The sequence below is a fragment of the Pleurodeles waltl genome, chromosome 7 (assembly GCF_031143425.1).
Source record: "Pleurodeles waltl isolate 20211129_DDA chromosome 7, aPleWal1.hap1.20221129, whole genome shotgun sequence".
Lineage (NCBI taxonomy): Eukaryota > Metazoa > Chordata > Amphibia > Caudata > Salamandridae > Pleurodeles > Pleurodeles waltl.
The window spans coordinates 1,383,202,131-1,383,221,270 of NC_090446.1; positions in this window are offsets into that span (position 1 = coordinate 1,383,202,131).

Sequence of the window (19,140 nt, forward strand, 5' to 3'; positions counted from 1 at the left end):
ATTTTTGTTTGTTTGCCTGATTAAAGATATCTGGACTGTAGCAAGTAAGTGGCTGCAAGAAACACAAAAGGAAGTGACTAAAGAGGTACGTGATAGTGAGCGAAGTGAGAGTGATATCTCCTCACAGTCGGACAGTGGTGGAGTAAAAGACAATGTTTTAAAGGAGTTTGACTTAATAGCCCGAGGGAGATCAATGGGCCAAGCGGGAAGAGGAAGAGAAGTTCAACCAGGACGAGGAAGAGGTGGAAAACTAAGGAGAGGTTTCAGGGAATCAAAGGAAGGTTCCATGGGAGTACAGACAAGAGGCCAAACGTCAATGAAATAACACAAAGAATGACAGTTGTTAATCTCTCGAATAGAAATATCTCTGATAGAGAACATGAAGTGTTAGCATTAGGTCATTTTGCCCAGTCATGCAATTTGATTATACACAAAGTCGCATTGATTTTTTTCATTTTGTGAGAAAATTAAAGTTAAAAAAGTGGTTTGAAACTAAAGTGAAGGAGCGAGATAAAAGTATTATGAATAGGCCTTCCAATTTAGTAATTGGAGACATTGGATTGTTACACACGTTGTGTGAACTTGATGAGAGTATAAAAGCAGAAAAGGATCCAATTATGAATTTATCTCAAATGGGAATTGAAATTGATGAGAGATGTCCAAGTAATTTCAAACCCAAATCGACTTTCTCACCACAAGTAAATTGTGATGCAATTAATGTTTTTGAGAAGGGTGTGATTGGATGTTTAAAAGCTTTAAGGTACAAGAGGAGATCAAAATATGATAATTTATCAATGAAGCACCGAAAAGCGATTGAGTCGTTGTAGAGCGATAATAGTATGATAATTAAAAAGTCTGACAAAGGGGGAAATGTTGTAATTCTATCTAGGGATGATTACTTGAAGGAGGGATTAAGGCAACTGCAAGATAAAGAGAGCTATTCAGTGGTGGATAAAAACGAAATGTTATCTGCTAAGAAAAAAGTATTTGACAGATTAGACGAATGGGAAGAACTTGGTTTGATTGAATGGGATGAGTACCAATTTTTGAAGGTTGAATTCCCTAAAACTGCAGCAATTTATTTTTTACCTAAATTACATAAGAATGCTAAAAATCCACCCGGGAGGCCCATTGTATCTTCTAGTGGGAGCCTGCTGGAAAATGTCTCGAAGTTTGTAGATTATTTTTTACGTCCCCTTGTGGAGGCCTTACCGTCCTATATAAAAGATACAAGAGATTTTTTTTACGGATAATGAATGGAATAGGATGGGAGGAAGATTATCTTCTTTTAAGTTTAGATGTGAATAGCCTATATACATGTATACCACATGAGAAGGGTATTGAAGCAGTGAGACATTTTTTGAGGGCAAGGTCATTATCATATCTTTTACACACGGAAATGATTTTAGATATGGTACAGATGTGTCTGACTTATAATTTCTTCATTTTCAACAATACCCTATACCGTCAGTGCCAGGGGACTGCGATGGGGACCTGTTTCGCCCCTAGCTACGCGGGTGTATACCTGGGCTGGTGGGAGGAACAGGTGGTCTGGAATATCGTAGGTTTTGAAGACCGAGCAGTCCTGTGGGTAAGATATATTGACGATATTTTTTGCATATGGAAAGGTAATAAGGAATCAGCTTTGAAATTTGTTGAGGAACTGAATGACAATCAATTGAATCTTAAGTTCAGCTGTACAATTAATTCAGCTGAGTTGGAATTTCTGGATGTGGGAGTTAAGGTAATGAATCGCAAATTGGAATGTGAATTATATAGGAAAGACACTGCAGGGAATAGCCTACTAAATGCTATGAGTAGTCACCCAAAAAATGTAATTTACAGTATTCCATACGGGGAACTACTACGAGCTAGAAGGAACTGGAGTTTGGATGTCACATTTGAGAATGAGGTCTAAGTAATGACAAAAAGATTTATGGAAAGAGGCTATTCACAGGCTGTTATACAAAAAGCTGTGAAGAGAGTTAGACAGATCAAAAGGGATGACCTTTTGGTCGAGAAGATTGACGACACTAAGAAAGAAAATATAAAGATAAGATTTATAACTTCATATCATGATACAAAAGAGGGGTTACATCACGTGGCTATTTTTAAACTGAAGCACCTATGATTAAGGCTGAAACTGAGATGCCGCAACGCGTCAGGGAAATGCAAGAACTTTCGCTACTGTAAATAAATAATGCCTCATTTAACTTTTAACCGGATTTTTGAGAGGGTTCTTCGTCCCTCTGTGCCGTGACCGCCCTGTTTGGATTAGGCTTTTCATACGGAGAAAAGTTGATGGTGATTTACACGGTTGAAGCCAGATCCGCCAGTTTCATCACATTGTATATTGAAAGATATGGATACTCCGACCACAAAATGAATTATAGAACTGTGTTTAACATGAAAATCGGGCAAGGGATGGTTAATTAGTGTTTGTGAGGCATGCAAAAAGGAAAGCACAGGTTATCTGGACTATAATCAAAAGGCATATAAGTATGATCAGCTGCAGAGTGTCTTAAAATGAAATTGGATATTCAGAGACACTTTCCAAGTAAACTGAAGATGTTTATTGCCAAGCACTCTAAAAATGAAAGAAACATTGCGATGGAAACGTGGCAATGATTAAATGGGAAGCGAAAAATATGAGCAATAATTTGATGATAAATATGGATACATAGGGGGTTATTACAACTTTGGAGGAGGTGTTAATCCGTCCCAAAAGTGACGGTAAAGTGACGGATATACCAACAGCCGTATTACGAGTCCATTATATCCTATGGAACTCGTATACGGCTGGTATATCCGTCACATTTGGGACGGATTAACACCTCCTCCAAAGTTGTAATAACCCCCATAGTGTACTCGGACCGATGGAAATAAATATTGACACTTTGGCAGTGGAATTTTGAAATTTTGAAATTTTGCGTTGCATGTAAGACTGAACAACTAAAAGCGACTATGGGCCTCATTCTGAGGCTGGCGGGCGGCGGTAGCCGCCCGCTGACCGCGGAGGCCATTCTGGTATTCCCGCTTGGCTGGCGGGCGACCGCCAGGAGGCCGCCCGCCAGCCCAGCGGGAAACCCCTTCCCACGAGGAAGCCGGCTCCGAATGGAGCCGGCGGAGTGGGAAGGTGCGACGGGTGCAGTTGCACCCGTCACGAATTTCAGTGTCTGCACAGCAGACACTGAAATTCTTTGTGGGGCCCTCTTACCCCCACAGGAACAGGATGGCGGTATGGGGTGTCGGAATCCCCATGGCGGCGCTGGGGGATTCCCCAGGGCAGCGGGAAACCGCCGGTTTTCCTCTTCTGACCGCGGCCAAACCGCCGCGGTCAGAATGCCCTGCGGGGCACCGCCAGCCTGTTGGCGGTGCTCCCGCATCCTTGACCGCCGGGGTCGGAATGACCCCCTATGTGTCTTTAATGCCACGATACAAAAGATGGGTTACATCACATGGCTATTTTTAAACGGAAGCACCTATGATTAAGGCTGAAACTGAGATGCTGAAACGCGTCAGGGAAATGCAAGAACTTTCGCTTCTGAAAATAAATAATGCCTCATTTCACTTTTAACCGGAGTTTGGTGCTTTTCTTCATGGTGGAGAAAATTGTTGGAATGTTTGAGAGGGTTCTTCGTCCCTCTGTGCCGTCACCGCCCTGTTTGGATTAGGCTTTTCATACGGAGAAAAGTTGATGGTGATATAAATATATGTATATATATATATTACTATCACTTGATAATCAAACGCTAGCACTCCATGCAGTTACTGTTCTTTATTCACTCCAAGAGTCCATTCCATATCATAAGACCATCATAACACAAAAACAACAAAAATGGGGCAACACGTTTCAACCTTAACGGTCTTCTTCATTGGCCCACAAAGAATAGCAAAAAAGCACCAACCGTGTGGCCCCTCCTATTTCAAACATAACTAGTACACCCCATCATGAACATAGAAATCATTTTTTTTTTCTTTTTCTTTTTTATTATTTTCTCTCCTTCTCCTCCTTACTCTATTCCTTTTTCTTCTACCCCAAATATCATATATTTCCTATTTGTCTTCTCTAATTACATATTTCTTTTTACATATTTTTAATCTTGTCTGTCCCATATACAAAATACCAACATATCCACAATATTGCTTATTTAACTGATTAGATGTCACATGGACCGTGCTATAAAATAAAATAATACAAAATAATTCAGAGCCCTGAACAAATCTACTCTATCACACCTCATAAAATTCCACCAGCACAAATATGAGTGAGGCGTTGCGCCAGAGGATGGAGGAGGCACGGAGCTTATTTGATGAAACTGCTAGCAGTGCAACACCTGGAATTTATGGGAGCAAGGATGGGGTGCCACAGGGGGTAGTGTCCCTGAAACAACAATTGTGGCAACTTGAGAAACTTAAGAAGAAAGAGATCAATAGAGCATGGGAGGTAATTTCACTGGATAACTACATTGAGGTTGGCCGGGTTCCTCGTGGCATTAGAATATTGATTACTCCAACGCATATCAATCCGCATGCTAAGTTGCTGGAGGAATGGTCACTCTTAATGGCGTCAACATGCAAAAGTATGTTAGAATTGTTGTCTAAATATGCATTGATGGAATTAACACAGACCAGTGAGGAAATTGATAAGTTAAGGAGAAACTTGGAACTGCACGAGGCACAAGATTACATAAAAAAATTCTGTATGGATATGGAGGAGCGACTCAAAAGTATGAAGAAGAAACAAAGGCAAGGAAGAGGAGGAAATTCCTATGTGATAAAAAATGATTATGCAATGGGACGCATCCTTACTTTTAGCAGAAGATTTGATCAAGTAAGAAGGGACTACAGACAGGGAGAAGCCTTACGACGACAGGAGGTGTCCTCGTCAGAGTCCAGTGTGGAGAATATCTCCGATGTGGAGGAGGTACCGGGCCCAAGCAATTTGACAGGACAACCGTTCACAACTTTGGAGGAGTATCGTTTTTTACAAATGAGCCAAAGACCACAGAGAAACCCCCCGCCAGGCAGGGGAGAAGGCGGAGAAATAAGAAGACCAGGAGAAGTGGCATGTCAGCAAGAAAGCGAAAAAGCGAATGGCAAAAACACGCATCAGAATAGGAGGAAGAAATTAAGAATGATAGAAAACTGACAGTAGTCAATATCTCATCTCACGTACTATCCCAGGATGAAAGAACAGTATTGGAACTAGGCTTATCTTTTTGCCCGACAGCGAATTTTAATTATACGAAAACACAAATTGATGTCTTTCATCTAGTAAGAAAATTAAAGCTAATGAACATCTTTGCACAACAGAAAGATATATCTATTACACAGAGAAAGGAAGCGGTCAACACAGGTGGCACTTCAGAATTGACTATCACTGATATAGATGGTCTAGCTGCTTTACGTGAGCTGTAAGTAGGGGAAATAACTTGGGCAACAGATACTGAGTTATTGGGTGATTTGGGTTTACAAACAGGCAGTATGAGTGGTAGTAATTTTAAACTGAAATCCAGATGTAATCCAATTTTGCCACATGACAATATTGATGCTTTCCATGAAGTGGTGATTTTCAATTTGTTCAAATTGTGGAGGACGGCGGATGATGTGTTCACAAAGAACTTAACTTCAGGTCAACGTTCAGCACTAATGTCTTTAAAGAAAGCAACCGCTTTTGTTATTAAGCTTGCCGACATGGGGGGTAATGTGGTGTTGTGGGATGCACAGAAGTACCAACAGGAAGCAGAAAGACAATTGTTAAACTCTAATCGTTATGAGATATCCACTGTGACTTTGTATTGAGAATCAATAACCAGGTTTCACGGTTTATTATTGGAAAGTGTCAACAGGGGTCTAATTTCTGAGGATGAGTTTAAGTTTTTATTGGTGCGGAAACCATTGGCACCTTGTTTTTACATGTTACCCAAGATACATAAGGATATTGAAAATCCCCCAGGTTAACCTATAGTGTCAGCGAGAGGGAGTCTGTTGGAGAATGCTTCTATATATTTAGATCATTTCTTAAGCCCTTATGTCTTCAGTCTGACCTCCTATTGTAGAGATACCACAGATTTTCTAACAAAAATACAAGCTATTCCTTGGCAAACTCAGTATATTATGGTAACCATTGACGTTGTATCATTGTATACCTGCATCCCACATGATAAGGGAATTCAGACGTGTAGACATTTTTTCAGGGACAAACCTATAAGACTCCTTGAACATTCTGAGTTGCTTTTGCAAATGTTAAGGTTTTGTTTGGAAAATAACTTTTTCATGTATGAAGTTCAATGGTATAGGCAAACAACTGGGACTGCGATGGGGAGTTGCTTTGCTCCAAGTTATGCCTGCCTCTTCATGGGGTGGTGGGAGACACAATTTGTTATGGTGGATGAAAATGTTAAATGGTTCCAGCATATCATCTTCTGGACACGGTATATGGATGATATATTTATGATCTGGGATGGTCCAGAACCACTGCTATTTGATTTTCTAAATTGGTTTCCAAAAAATAGTTTAAATTTATATTTTACGTATAAAACACACAAGCAGGTTATGGAATTCTTGGATGTGGAGGTCAGGGTCGAAGCAGGCACTCTACAAACCAGATTGTATAGAAAAACCACAGCTTGCAACTGTATCTTACATGCCCTAAGCCACCACCCGTCCAGTGTTAAATGGAGCATATCTTATGGGGAATTGCTGAGAGCGAATAGAAATTGTAGTACACCTCAAAGGTTTGAAAGGGAACAAGAGATAATGGTACAAAGGTTCAGATCTAGGGGGTACCCAAATAAAATTATTAAGAATGCCTGCCGAAAGGTAGAGGCAGTTCGTAGGGAAGTGTTATTGATGCCGAATAAGAAAGACACTGAAATTAATTCCCCAAGATTTGTGACTACTTTTAATGCGTATTTACTGAAAGTTAGAAAGATTCTAACTAAACACTGGCATCTGATCAAGGCAGATAAGGTGATTGGACAGTTAGTGAGTCCTCTTCCTATGGTAACTTATAGGAAGAGTAGCTCTTTGAAAGATATTTTGGTACGCAGTTATATGTGTAAATTGAAGGGAACCTTCTTGGACAAGCAACAGGGTTTCTATAAATGCGGCAAATGTAAAGCATGCAGACACAGCACCAACCGTAAGGATTATCTGTTACCCACAGGGAAAAAGGAGAACATTAGAAAATTTCTAAGTTGTACTTCAGATTTTGCTATTTATGTTATTGTATGCCCATGTGGGCTACAATATGTGGGGAGCACAATTTTTCCCCTCAAGAAGCGGATTCTTGAGCATTGGAGAGCAATAGCGAAGAATGATGTAACATACCCGGTTGCTCGCCACTGCAATCTGGCTCATGGTGGGAAGGTGGAAAAGATGACATTTGTTGGTATTGACAGGGTGCAGAATACCCCAAGGGGTGGAGATAGAGTGAGGCAATTGAGGAAGTTGGAATCAGAATATATTATTCAATTAAATAGTCGCCATCCTTGGGGATTGAACAAGGACGAGGAACTGTTTGTTCATATTGGCTAGTCGGATTTTATGAGGTGTGATAGAGTAGATTTGTTCAGGGCTCTGAATTATGTTGTATTATTTTATTTTATAGCACAGTCCATGTGCCATCTAATCAGTTAAATAAGCAATATTGTGGTTATGTTGGTATTTTGTGTATGGGACAAATGAGATTAAAAATTTGTAAAAAAAATATGTAATTAGAGAAGGCAAATAGGAAATATATGATATATGGGGTAGAAGAAGAAGGAATAGAGTAAGGAGGAGGAGAATAAATAATAAAAAAGAAAAAAAAAAGGATTTCTTCTATGTTCCTGATGGGGGGTACTAGTTATGTTTGAAATAGGAGGGGCCACATGGTTGGTGCTTTTTTGCTATACTTTGTGGGCCAAGGAAGAAGACCATTAAGGTTGAAACGCGTTGCCCCATTTTTGTTGTTTTTGTGTTATGATGGTCTTATGATATGGAATGGACTCTTGGAGTGAATAAAGAACAGTAACTGCATGGAGTGCCAGTGTTTGATTATCAAGTGATGGTAATTTTTAAATGGGTCCTGCACCCATTGTTCTGTGCACCAACCTCGACAGGCGAGCGCAGGAAGAATAGCAGGACCTCTTCTCAGTGATATATATATATATATATATATATATATATATATATATATATATATATATATATATATATATATATATTGGACCTAATGGCAGTCACCAGTAGGTAGTTATAGTTAAGACCATGTTTCCATAGAAAAAGCGTTTTTTGACTTGCCTCTATCTGTGGCACCGTTTGACAAATCTTCACAGAATTTTTCTTTTAAGTGCCTTGGTGATTCTTGTTGCGCATGAAACGTTTCGGGGTGATCCGTCAAGTCATATATATATCTTGCACGTTTGTCCTGAGGTGTTAGTTTGGGTGCCACATTGCATGTTCTTTCTGAGCCTTCTCTCTATTATTCCCTTGAATAGAGCTTCTCCTTTTAATCGCCTCTCTCCTCTGACTCTCTGTGTGATCTTGGGCTGCTCTCTACCAGTATTCTGCCTCCTTTGTCTTCCCTATCACCAGCCTAGCCAGCACCCACCAACAATTCCTGACCGTCTTAGTAGCTGCAGTCACAGGTAAGATACCCATCTCTCTTGGAACCCTCAGTGGATTTCCCAATGTTAATCTAGTCTTTTCCCAGCCTACATCTGAATCTGGACGGTCACATGCACAAATTAATATTGGACATATCCTAACCATTTTGACCTGGAAGGTAACATGACACCACGGGCTGCTTCACACATTTCGCCAGAAGCTGCAAACTACACCAGTAAGTCCTGGGCCACAGGAACTTCAAAGGCATACAAATCAACTTGAACTGTTTGGTGAAGCTGTTGTTTGGGAAACTCTTTCAATTCTTTTTAAGCAGATGTCACCCTAATCATTCATTTTGTGGCATCACATTCTAGTGAAGGAAAAACCTACCATCCAGTCAGCATGTATCATGCAGCGACTTTTGGCAAACCATCCCCGTATTAATGGAAAACCAGTTGGAGAACAGCCTCTTGTAGCCGACTTTTAAAGGGAGTACATTTTTTGTAATCCTCCTCTTCCGAAATATAGGCAATTGCAGTATGTTCATTTGGTTTTTCAAATGGTAAATAATTGGCCAGAAGATATTTTGCTATCTGTCAAAATGCTATCTTCCAAGTTAACAATGTTACTGTTTTTAGTTTCCATCAAACATCTTTCAGATGTAAGATTCTTAGATATTTCTTCTTGTCATTTTCATCCCACAGGTGTTTTGTTTAATATAAGGAAATGCACAAAAACGAATTTGACTACTGTGTTTAAACCTATTGTCCAACTCAACCCAAATTGTGTGTAGGTAATTGTTTAAAAAATATATGAACAAAAGACCATGCTTCCCAGAACGTCCTCAGACTCCCAACTCCTTATCTCTTTTAGGAAACCACACAAACCTGTCTCTTACCCTACACTTGCTTGCTGCGTTAGATGGATTATGTCATTACCAGCCATTGACACTTCCAAATTTGGACATCTTCTTCTGAAGGTGCTGTCACATCTAAGGCCTTTTTGGCAGTTCACGTTTAGAGGACATTCTGAGATCGGCTGATTGGTCAAATGACAGAACTTTTCATACGTTTTATTGTAAACCTGTTAATACTGCCTCTTCTGTGGTTATCAACATGCTTTAAAGATGCATAATATGAGCCTCTGGTCTTGCCATAAAATGTAGATTTTCCTAAAGTCTTAATTTTATTAAAGACACGGAGGCGAGTATTATTCCACCTTACAATTCTAGTAACTTTGGGGGTCATTACGATTGGAGCTGATGGTCAACAGAAGACCGCCAGCACGCAGAACCCCCCACTGGCTACATTACCAACATCCAGCTGGGCCAGCGGGCGGAAACAGTGTTTCCGCCCGCCGGCCCAGCTGAATGCAGGGCCTGAACATTGATGCCGGCTCCAAATGGAGCTGGCGGCAATGTAGCAGTGCGGCGGGTGCAAATGAGGCAGTGAAATGCGCGACGGGGCTGTGCATGGGGGCCCTAAGTCAATCAGGATGGTTGAATATGACTCATTATCCGACCGGCAGCGCTGCCCAGTCGGATCAGAAACGCCGCCACCCCATCGCCAGGCTGCCTGGTGGCGGAAGCCTGGCGGTGGCGGCGTTTCAAACATGGCGGTTCAGCCACGTTCATTATATGGTGGTCTGGACCGCCATGCCATTGGTGGCAATTACCGCCACCGCCGGCATGACGGTCCAGACAGCCATGTACATAATGAGGGCCTTTGTTTGTTTTCCCTCCCTCTAATGTCCACTTCTGCAGCAAGTGCCTCTGCATAAGAAGTTTTCAGAGGTATCCTACAACAGGAAGACTGGTCCATCTCCACCTTCTTCAAATGTTTTGCATAGTACAAGACAATCTGCATCATTTCCTCCAAAGAACAGTTTCACAGTCTTTTCTCAAGAATTGTTTACTTTTTTTGCAGCAGTGTCTATTGTTTTTCCAATATTGCCTATGTTTTATAATTTTTTTATTAATTTTATACTTTCTATGTCTTCTCACTCTGCAATCAAAATAGTTTATAAAGAGGTATCACACCTCTAATTGTTTAATTATTGTTGTAATGTTGTTCTACTATTGGGTTTTGTTCCTAATCCATATGTGATATCTTGACTTCTGCTATTTAAAGTAAAGCAAGAAGAGAAAGCATAATACATGCCTCTAAAACTTTAATAAAATGCAGCCTATTCTTTATCATTACTAGGAAAATCTACAGTGTTGTAGATAAGAGGCAGCTGCTAGATCACATTTCCAAGAAATCGTGAGTTCTGTTAAGGATCCCCAATTTCCAAGCAGTGGCGCTGTTGGACGAAAAGCCATCAAGAATGCCAGGGACGCGCTTTGTGCATACATACACTATGCTGCAGCTCATTTCTTTGATTTTGATGGACATTAAGTAACTCTGCCTGATTTTTCAGCACCCAACATGGCAGGATGTAGGTTCACGGTGTCTTAATAATGATCTATAGCGCTATATGGAGTTTGCGTGACTAAAAGGAAGAAGACTTGAACACAGTGCTGCTTGATTAGAACTGATGGATTTCACCCCATCCCTCTGTGAAATCCACATGAAAAGTCTAAGCGGAGTATTGTGGATTTTAGCACTGAGCGTTCTTTTAATGCATATTTGAATCCCAGATTTTCTCAAACAGGAAATCACATTTGTGTTCAATGATGAAAGCATGTAAAATGAAACATTGATTTATGAGTTACTTAAAAGTATTTCGAACTAACACTTTCTCAGATGTGCCTCTCATCATAGTTGTTTCCCACTTCTTAGATTGAATAAATCTGTATTTATAGACATTTTATGCATTTGGACTGTACATTTTTCAGGCCCAAAAATCTGATTGAAGTATGATTTTTTTATTTTACATCTACACTTATGTTATTAACATGTTTCAAATTTGTTTTCATAGTTTTGGCTTGGTAAGGGACAGCTGGTTAGACATCACTTCAAGAAAGAAGTCAAGCCCGTTGTACAGCACTTCAAAAGTATTCTTTTCGACATCTAGAAGAACTGGCTAACTTGAGCTGCTGAATCTAGATGGATGAGAAAGGACCAGTACTCCTGATATCTCTTCTGTGGGGGAGAATTACAATTCAGACGCCCACTAGTGTGTGGTAAGCGCACACCACCCAAATCAAGTCTTTTGCAGTAGCACATTTTCGAGTCTTCAGGAACCTCAATCTAGTATGGGTTCCCGCTTCTAATGTGGGTTGAAATATCCCATCAAGGTCATTCCTGACCGTTTGGAAACATTTTTGATGTCTTTCAATCTATTGTGATTCCATCTTATCTCACAGAAACTTAAAGTAAGAGAAGCCAGATTACAAATGTACCTCCTACTCTATGTGTTGATGCCTGGAATTTGTCTTACATCATGAATATTCAGTGGCTCAGAGACTGCGTTTATGTCATTTATGTTTTTTGCCTTTGCAAAAACCTTGGCAATCATAAACTTGTACAAACAAATGCAGGCTAGGCTTCCAGGATTGAGACTTGTCTTGTTGAAGTGTAAATTCTTTTTTTTTTGCACACTTTTCCGAGGTACTCGCGGTTTGTAGTTCAACCAAAACTGGATACGCTTCCTCCACATCAGGGGAATCCAAATAAATTTAGTACTTGTAATATACATAGTAAGATTACACATTGCAGCATAATAATCATTGAATGATCATCAACTAAACACATATTTCTACGTATGTGACTATCTATTTCGAGATAAGAAAGTCCTGAAGAAGTCAAGGGGTATTCCCCAGACGAAACACGTGTTGACTGGGACGGTGTGAAGGGACAGTGATATGAACAATTTTGGATACAAGAACTTTCAAGAAGAATAAAGAACACTATGGTTGAATTTATGGAGGACTATCTCATTTATGGACATTTATAACTATCAAATATTTTGTATTAGGAACATTGTTGAGTGCCGCTCTAATTTAATATATTGGATAACAGTTGCTGTTATCATTCTGGGTTTTTTGGGGGATTTCCCAGTGATTGGGCACCGCTTGGATAATTGTTGGTTTAATTTGAGAGGGAGCGCCAGTTACCTGATGCAAAATCACCCTTAAAAAGTTCTGGTTGCATGCAGAGACTGCGTTTATGTCATTTATGTTTTTTCGCCTTTACAAAAACCTTGCCAATCATAAACTTGTAAAAACAAATGCAGCCTGGGCTTCCAGAATTGACACTTGTCTTGTTGAAGTGTAAATCTATTTTTATGGATTAGTCTGAGCACCATATTCAGACGTTCATGATACTGCCAATCTGTACATCAGTATCCCATCATTGATGATGATGACACACTGATTTCCTCTTATGTCATTTTGGGTTTTCTCTGATGCCATTTTGAAACACTTCAGCACTGGACGTCATCCCAAAATTCAGAGTGTCATTTCAGAGAGCCATGGATGGATAGCATGGTAACATATCTCGAGTCCTCAGGGAGGTGTAGCTACTGGTATCCAGTATTGACTTAGAGCTTGGAAAACCATCAGGCTCCTTTGAGATCTGCTGAGATCTATTCTCTAGTGGATGTGATCTGCTCTGCTAGAAAGCTTCGTATCCACACGTACCTTCATAACACCAGGCGTCTTAGCTTTGAGCAAACTTTTTTGGTCTCAAGATGCAGAGGCGCTGTTTGACAAACTCCCCCCTCAATCTCTATGCAAGTTGTCAAATCCACTCCTTCACCATGTTCCCCTTGATGCAAAAAAAAAACTCTTCTTGTTTTTAACTAAGGACTAAAGTGAGAATCAGTGACCACTACTGCTACACCATAGTTTTTCTCAGTCCCAGAATTTAACAATGACAAAAAACATGTGTGCCATGAAAAAGTGTACCTAGAGAGCACTTAGCCTCCATATCATTCATAACATGCATCTAGTATCAGCAAAGGCGGTGCCAAAATGTCAGCAGTGGCACAGAGTATTGTCGTAGGAACCAGCCTACATCAACCCCTGTCTGAACTTCCACCAGCACTCCAAATTCCTGCACTCCGCCTCCCTCTCTCTAACACCCCCCCACATCCGCCGAAGCAACAGTTGCAGCTAAATCCTGGAATTACCTCCCTGTTATGACACTCATGCACTGACAAAAATCTCTGAAATGCACTTCTTTGTCCGAAGAAGACATTCATTATTTCACGTTGCAAGGTTCGTAAAAGGAAATTAGCATGCTGTAAGCACACGTTTAAAAACGGTCACAGCAATGAAATGAAAACATGTACAAATGATTCTCCACTGCAATATACACCGCAAATATATGTTTCTATATTATAATGCAAAGCAAATAATGAATACAAAAATATGCATCACCATGAGGCAAGGGCACAACTGCTTCATCTCTCTCCTATTCAGCATCAGATCGCCAGATCCCAGAATCGATCGAGGAGAGAGAGAGATCAATTTTATTCACAGGAAGGATGACACACTCCTGCGTCCTCGATATGCCTGAGATCTGCTAACACTCCCAGTCCCTGGTCCATCTGGTCTCGGCCTCTTATACTTTGAACAAACAAGAGAGGAAAATTCTAGAACCTCCCTCTCACTGCAGAAGTTTATTTATTCAAAAAATGCTAATTGCTTTAGGCCAGCTTTGAAAATAACACGTCGGGACTTGGCCACAATCCCAAGGTGCCAATTCAAAACAAGACTGTTCCCTGCTGTTTTAGTACATTCTTATCAGCCTAAGCCTTTAGTGGGAAAGAACATTAAAAAAAAAAACATGTGCACATTGCACAATGTGGAAAACTACTTGCAGCTTTTAACGTGGCAGTGGCTAATGCTAAAATAAAGTCAATAGGCAAAATGAAGTTGGAGGTCACTGATGTGATGGTGTGCTGCTAGGCTAAGTGCAACATGGAGTCAGTGGTCAAAACTCACATATCATAACACTCCACCCTTTTGGCAATGATTCATATACCTTATATATTCCTAAAATCAACCTCTCTTTTTAAAAAAAATGAAAAAAAAACATTACAAGCAAATCAGGTATGCATTGTACACAGCAACATAATGAAATGACTATAGCAATCACTATAAAGCAATGGAAGTGGGATTAACTTATTGATATTATAAACAGTTAAACCAGACACACCTATAATAAAAAGACTGAAGCTTATATATTCTGATTGGGATAATAACTGATTGAATCGTGTCTCTAAGATAACAAATTGGTATAGAATTAGATGGAAACATGAGCCCTAATCATGTAAAGGTACACAGTTCACCTGTAATGTTTGCTGGAATGTAAGTAAAAGTGAGGTTCCCATACGAGAATAGTCAACCAACTGGCAACTTAAACATGCTTAATGTGACTGGCAGCAGTCAACAGGTGATAACAAGCCATATTGTTTGTTCCATTAGAATTGCAATCAAACAGGTTGATAGGACATCCATGGTATTCTGCATTATTCCCATGCAGAACTTTGATCTGTGAAGCACAATTGGTGCCAAATGGATCCTTAGGTATTGCCCTTCAAAAGCAGCAGGGGTGTTGCACAACATGATTGATCAATCAGGTTCAGTTTGGGGGTGCTGTCTCACCCAACCGCACACGCACATGCCCAAAGGGAGAGCACACGGCACACTCATAGTCAGAGGCAAGTCGTAGTATGATCTTTCTTGCAAATAACATTTGTCACCTGAAATGTGATCCCCTTTTCCTTTCCTTAGTTTTATGATCATCAGAACAATATTAGGGCCCTTGGCTATAATTTCTGCAGGTTCTGAGGGCCATTCTACCCGCACCTTAGCATCAGGATTTTTGTCAGTTGAACCAAAACCTCCCGTTCCTTGTACTGTCAGAAGGACTGGGGCAGTCCCCTTCCTCACCAATCCTCCATAGACTGTACCTATGACAAGTTGAGCAATTTTGTAAGCATGTAGGTCAAGACCTGCATATTCTGGTGAAGCTCTGTTAGGATCTGAAGCTCTGGGTTTTATTTCCCAGTACACAATGGTGTTGGTGGCCACATGTGGTTGTATCTGAGTTAACATTTTCATCAGGGCAGTTTCAGCATTTTGTAATGGTCTGTTATTCAGAATTTGGAGGACTTTAGTTAAATGCTCTCTTCAGAGAGTTTTTCAGAGTACCATCGATAGTTTTTTAGTGTGGAACCCCAGGGACACTCCTGTTATTCTCTGCTTTTGCCACCTGCTCCAAACTATATATTGTCCCTAGATAGTTACATGCAACACAATGTCTTCTTCCTGCACTGTAATTATTTCTTTTGACAAATCAAAAGGTTACGTCCTTGGCTGCGACACTGAGGCGCCAAGGACGTAATGGTTCTTGGACTGGCTCATAGCGCTCCCCCCATGAGCCTCGCCTCGGCGCCCCCAGTGCAGGGATGGAAGGGGAATCACTTCCCCTTCCACCCACCCCCCCTGACCACCCAGTGGCGTCTGATGACATCAGCACGCAATTGGGTGCTGACCTCATCAGAGGTTTGCTCCTCCGTACTGGAAGCTCAGCTTCCAACGCCGATCGGAGGAGAAATGCTTCTGCATTTCTCCTCCGATCACTTGGAGGGGCCGAGAGAGGCATCAAAGGAAAGGAAATGCCTTTCCTTTCCTTTGATGTCTTTCTCAGCATTTCTGCTGCACAATCGCAATCGCGGCAGACTAAATTCCCACTAGACACCAGTTTTTTTTTCTTTGTATTTTACGCATAAGGGGAGCAGCCCCTTGGGCAAGGGCTGTCCCCAGGGGGGCAAAATATTTTTTGGCCTTGGGCAGATCGGCCTATTATAATTACACCGATCTGCCCTCGGGGGGGGCAGAAACCCCTAGACACCAGGGATATATATTTTTTTTGTTTACTTTATTTTTTATAAATGGGGAGCAACCCCTTGGGCAAGGGTCACTCCCCTGCGGGGCAAATTGTATTTAGGCCATTTCTGCCCCCCTTTGGGGCACATTGGCCTATTTATATTAGGCCAATCTGCCCCCAAGGGGGGCAGAAACCACTACACACCAGGGATTTTTATTTTTATGTGTCAGTTTCATGCAAGGGGAGCGATCCCTTAGGCAAGGGTCGTTCCCCTTGGGGTCAAATTTATTTTAGGCTATTTATGCCCCCCTTGGGGGAAGATTGGTCTATTTTTATTAGGCTGATCTTCCCCCAAGGGGGCAGAAACTACTAGGCACCAGGGATTTTTTTTTGCGCCAATTTCACGCAAGGAGAGCGACCCCTTAGGCAAGTGTTGCTCCCCTGGCGGGGTAAAATTAATTTTAGGCCACTTCTGCCCCGCTTGGGGGCAAATCGGCCTATTTCTATTAGTCAGAATCCACTTAGGCACCAGGGATTGGTGTGTGTGTATGTGTGTTTTGTTTGGGGGGCAGCCCCTTTGGCAAGGGTCGCTCCCCAAGTGGGCACATTAGTGTTGAACAAATCTGCCCCCCCCCCTTATTTTTGGAAGGGCCATCTGCCCCCAAGGGACAGAGACAGGGCAATTACCCCCGATCCACTCTCCGGGGGGGCAGAATGTCTACTAGATGCCAGGGAATTAAAAAAAAAAAGTAGTGTGGTGGTGGCTACCAACCAGTATGGGCATGGTTATGCCCCACCCCAACTGAAGGGGGTAACAGTCTTTCAGCTCTCCCCCCACACACTAAAACATCTTATCCCATGGCAAGCAAGAGGATATTTGATTATTTGGTGTTTTGGTTTTACATTTGGGCCATGAGAGCTTGGCTAACTCTCAAAATCGTCCTACTTGGAATGGTGAGGGCTGCACTTTTTGGATTGGGACGCTGTGATGTTGAAAAATCCACAAGACCTAGACACATCTGAAAACTAAACATCCAGGGTGGTGTGCTTCACGTGCACCCTGCACCATTTTCTTACCCACAATGCCCTGCAAACCTCCAACTTTGCTTGAAATCACATATTTGTTCCACATTTTTGTGATGGAACCTTCCAGAATCTGCAGGAATCCACAAAATTCCTACCACTCAGCATTTTTTTTTTAAATTGCCGTTTTGGACCCGCTTTGGTTCCCCCTCAATTTCAGCATGTTTTTGGCTGTCCCCTGTCACAGGCACTTGGCCCACCTACACAAGTGAAGTATCATTTTTATCGGGAGACTGGGGGAAACGTTGGGTGGTAGGCAATGGTAGGCAGTTTGTCCCAGTGAGGTGATCCCACACAGAAATGTGGGAACATTTTGATTTTTCTGCTAAATTTGAGGTTTGCTGAGGATTCTGGGTAAGAAAACACTATGGGATCCAAGTCACACCTCTCTGGACTGCCTCAGGTGTCTAGTTTTCAGAAATGTCTGGGTTTGGTAGGTTTCCCTGTATGGCTGCTGAGCCAAGGACCAAAAACGCAGATGCCCCCCGGCAAAAAAGGTAGTTTTGTATTTGATAATTTTGATGTGTCCAGAGAGTGTATTGGGGCACTTCCTTTTGCGGGCTCTAGGCCTACCCACACAAGTGAGGTACCATTTTTATCAGGAAACTTGGGGGAATGCTAGGTGGAAGGAAATTAGAGGCTCCTCTCAGGTTCCAGAACTTTCTGTCACCGAAATGTGAGGAAAAAGTGCTTTTTTGGCCACATTTTGAGGTTTGCAAAGGATTCTGGGTAACAGAACCTGGTAAGAGCCCCATAAGTCACCCCATCTTGGATTCCCCTAGGTGTCTAGTTTTAAAAAATGCACAGGTTTGGTAGGTTTCCTTAGGTGCCGGCTGAGCTAGAGGCCAAAATACACAGCTAGGCACTTTCCAAAACACCGCTCTGTTTTCTTTGGGAAAATGTGATGTGTCCATGTTGTGTTTTGGGGCATCTCCTGTCGCTGGTGCTAAGCCTACTCACACAAGTGAGGTACCATTGTTATCGGGAGACTTGGGGGAAGGCTGGGTGGAAGGAAATGTGTGGCTCCTTTGAGATTCCAGAACTTTCTGTCACCAAAATATGAGGAAAAAGTGGTTTTTGGCCACATTTTAAGGTTTGCAAAGGATTCTGGGTTGCAGAACCTAGTGAGAGCCCCACAAGTTACCCCATCTTGGATTCCCCTAGGTGTCTAGTTTTAAAAAATACACAGGTTTGGTAGGTTTCCTTAGGTTCTAGCTGAGCTAGAGGCCAAAATCCACAGCTAGGCACTTTCCAAAAAACAGCTCTGTTTTCTTTTGGAAAATGTGATGTGTCCACGTTGTGTTTTGGGGCATTCCCTGTCGCGGGCGCTAGGCCTACCCACACAAGTGAGGTACCATTTTTATCGGGAGACTTGGGAAGAATGTCGCGTGGAAGGACATTTGTGGCTCCTCTCAGATTCCAGAACTTTCTGTCACCAAAATGTGGGGAAAAGGTGTTTTTTTGGCCGAATTGTGAGGGTTGCAAAGGATTCTGGGTTACAGAAGCTTGGGAGAGCCCTACAAGTCACCCCATCTTGGATTCCCCTAGGTATCTAGTTTTCAGAAATGCACAGGTTTGGTAGGTTTCCTTAGGTGCCGCTGAGTTAGAGGCCAAAATACACAGCTAGGCACTTTCCAAAAAACAGCTCTATTTTCTTTGGGAAAATGTGATGTGTCCACGT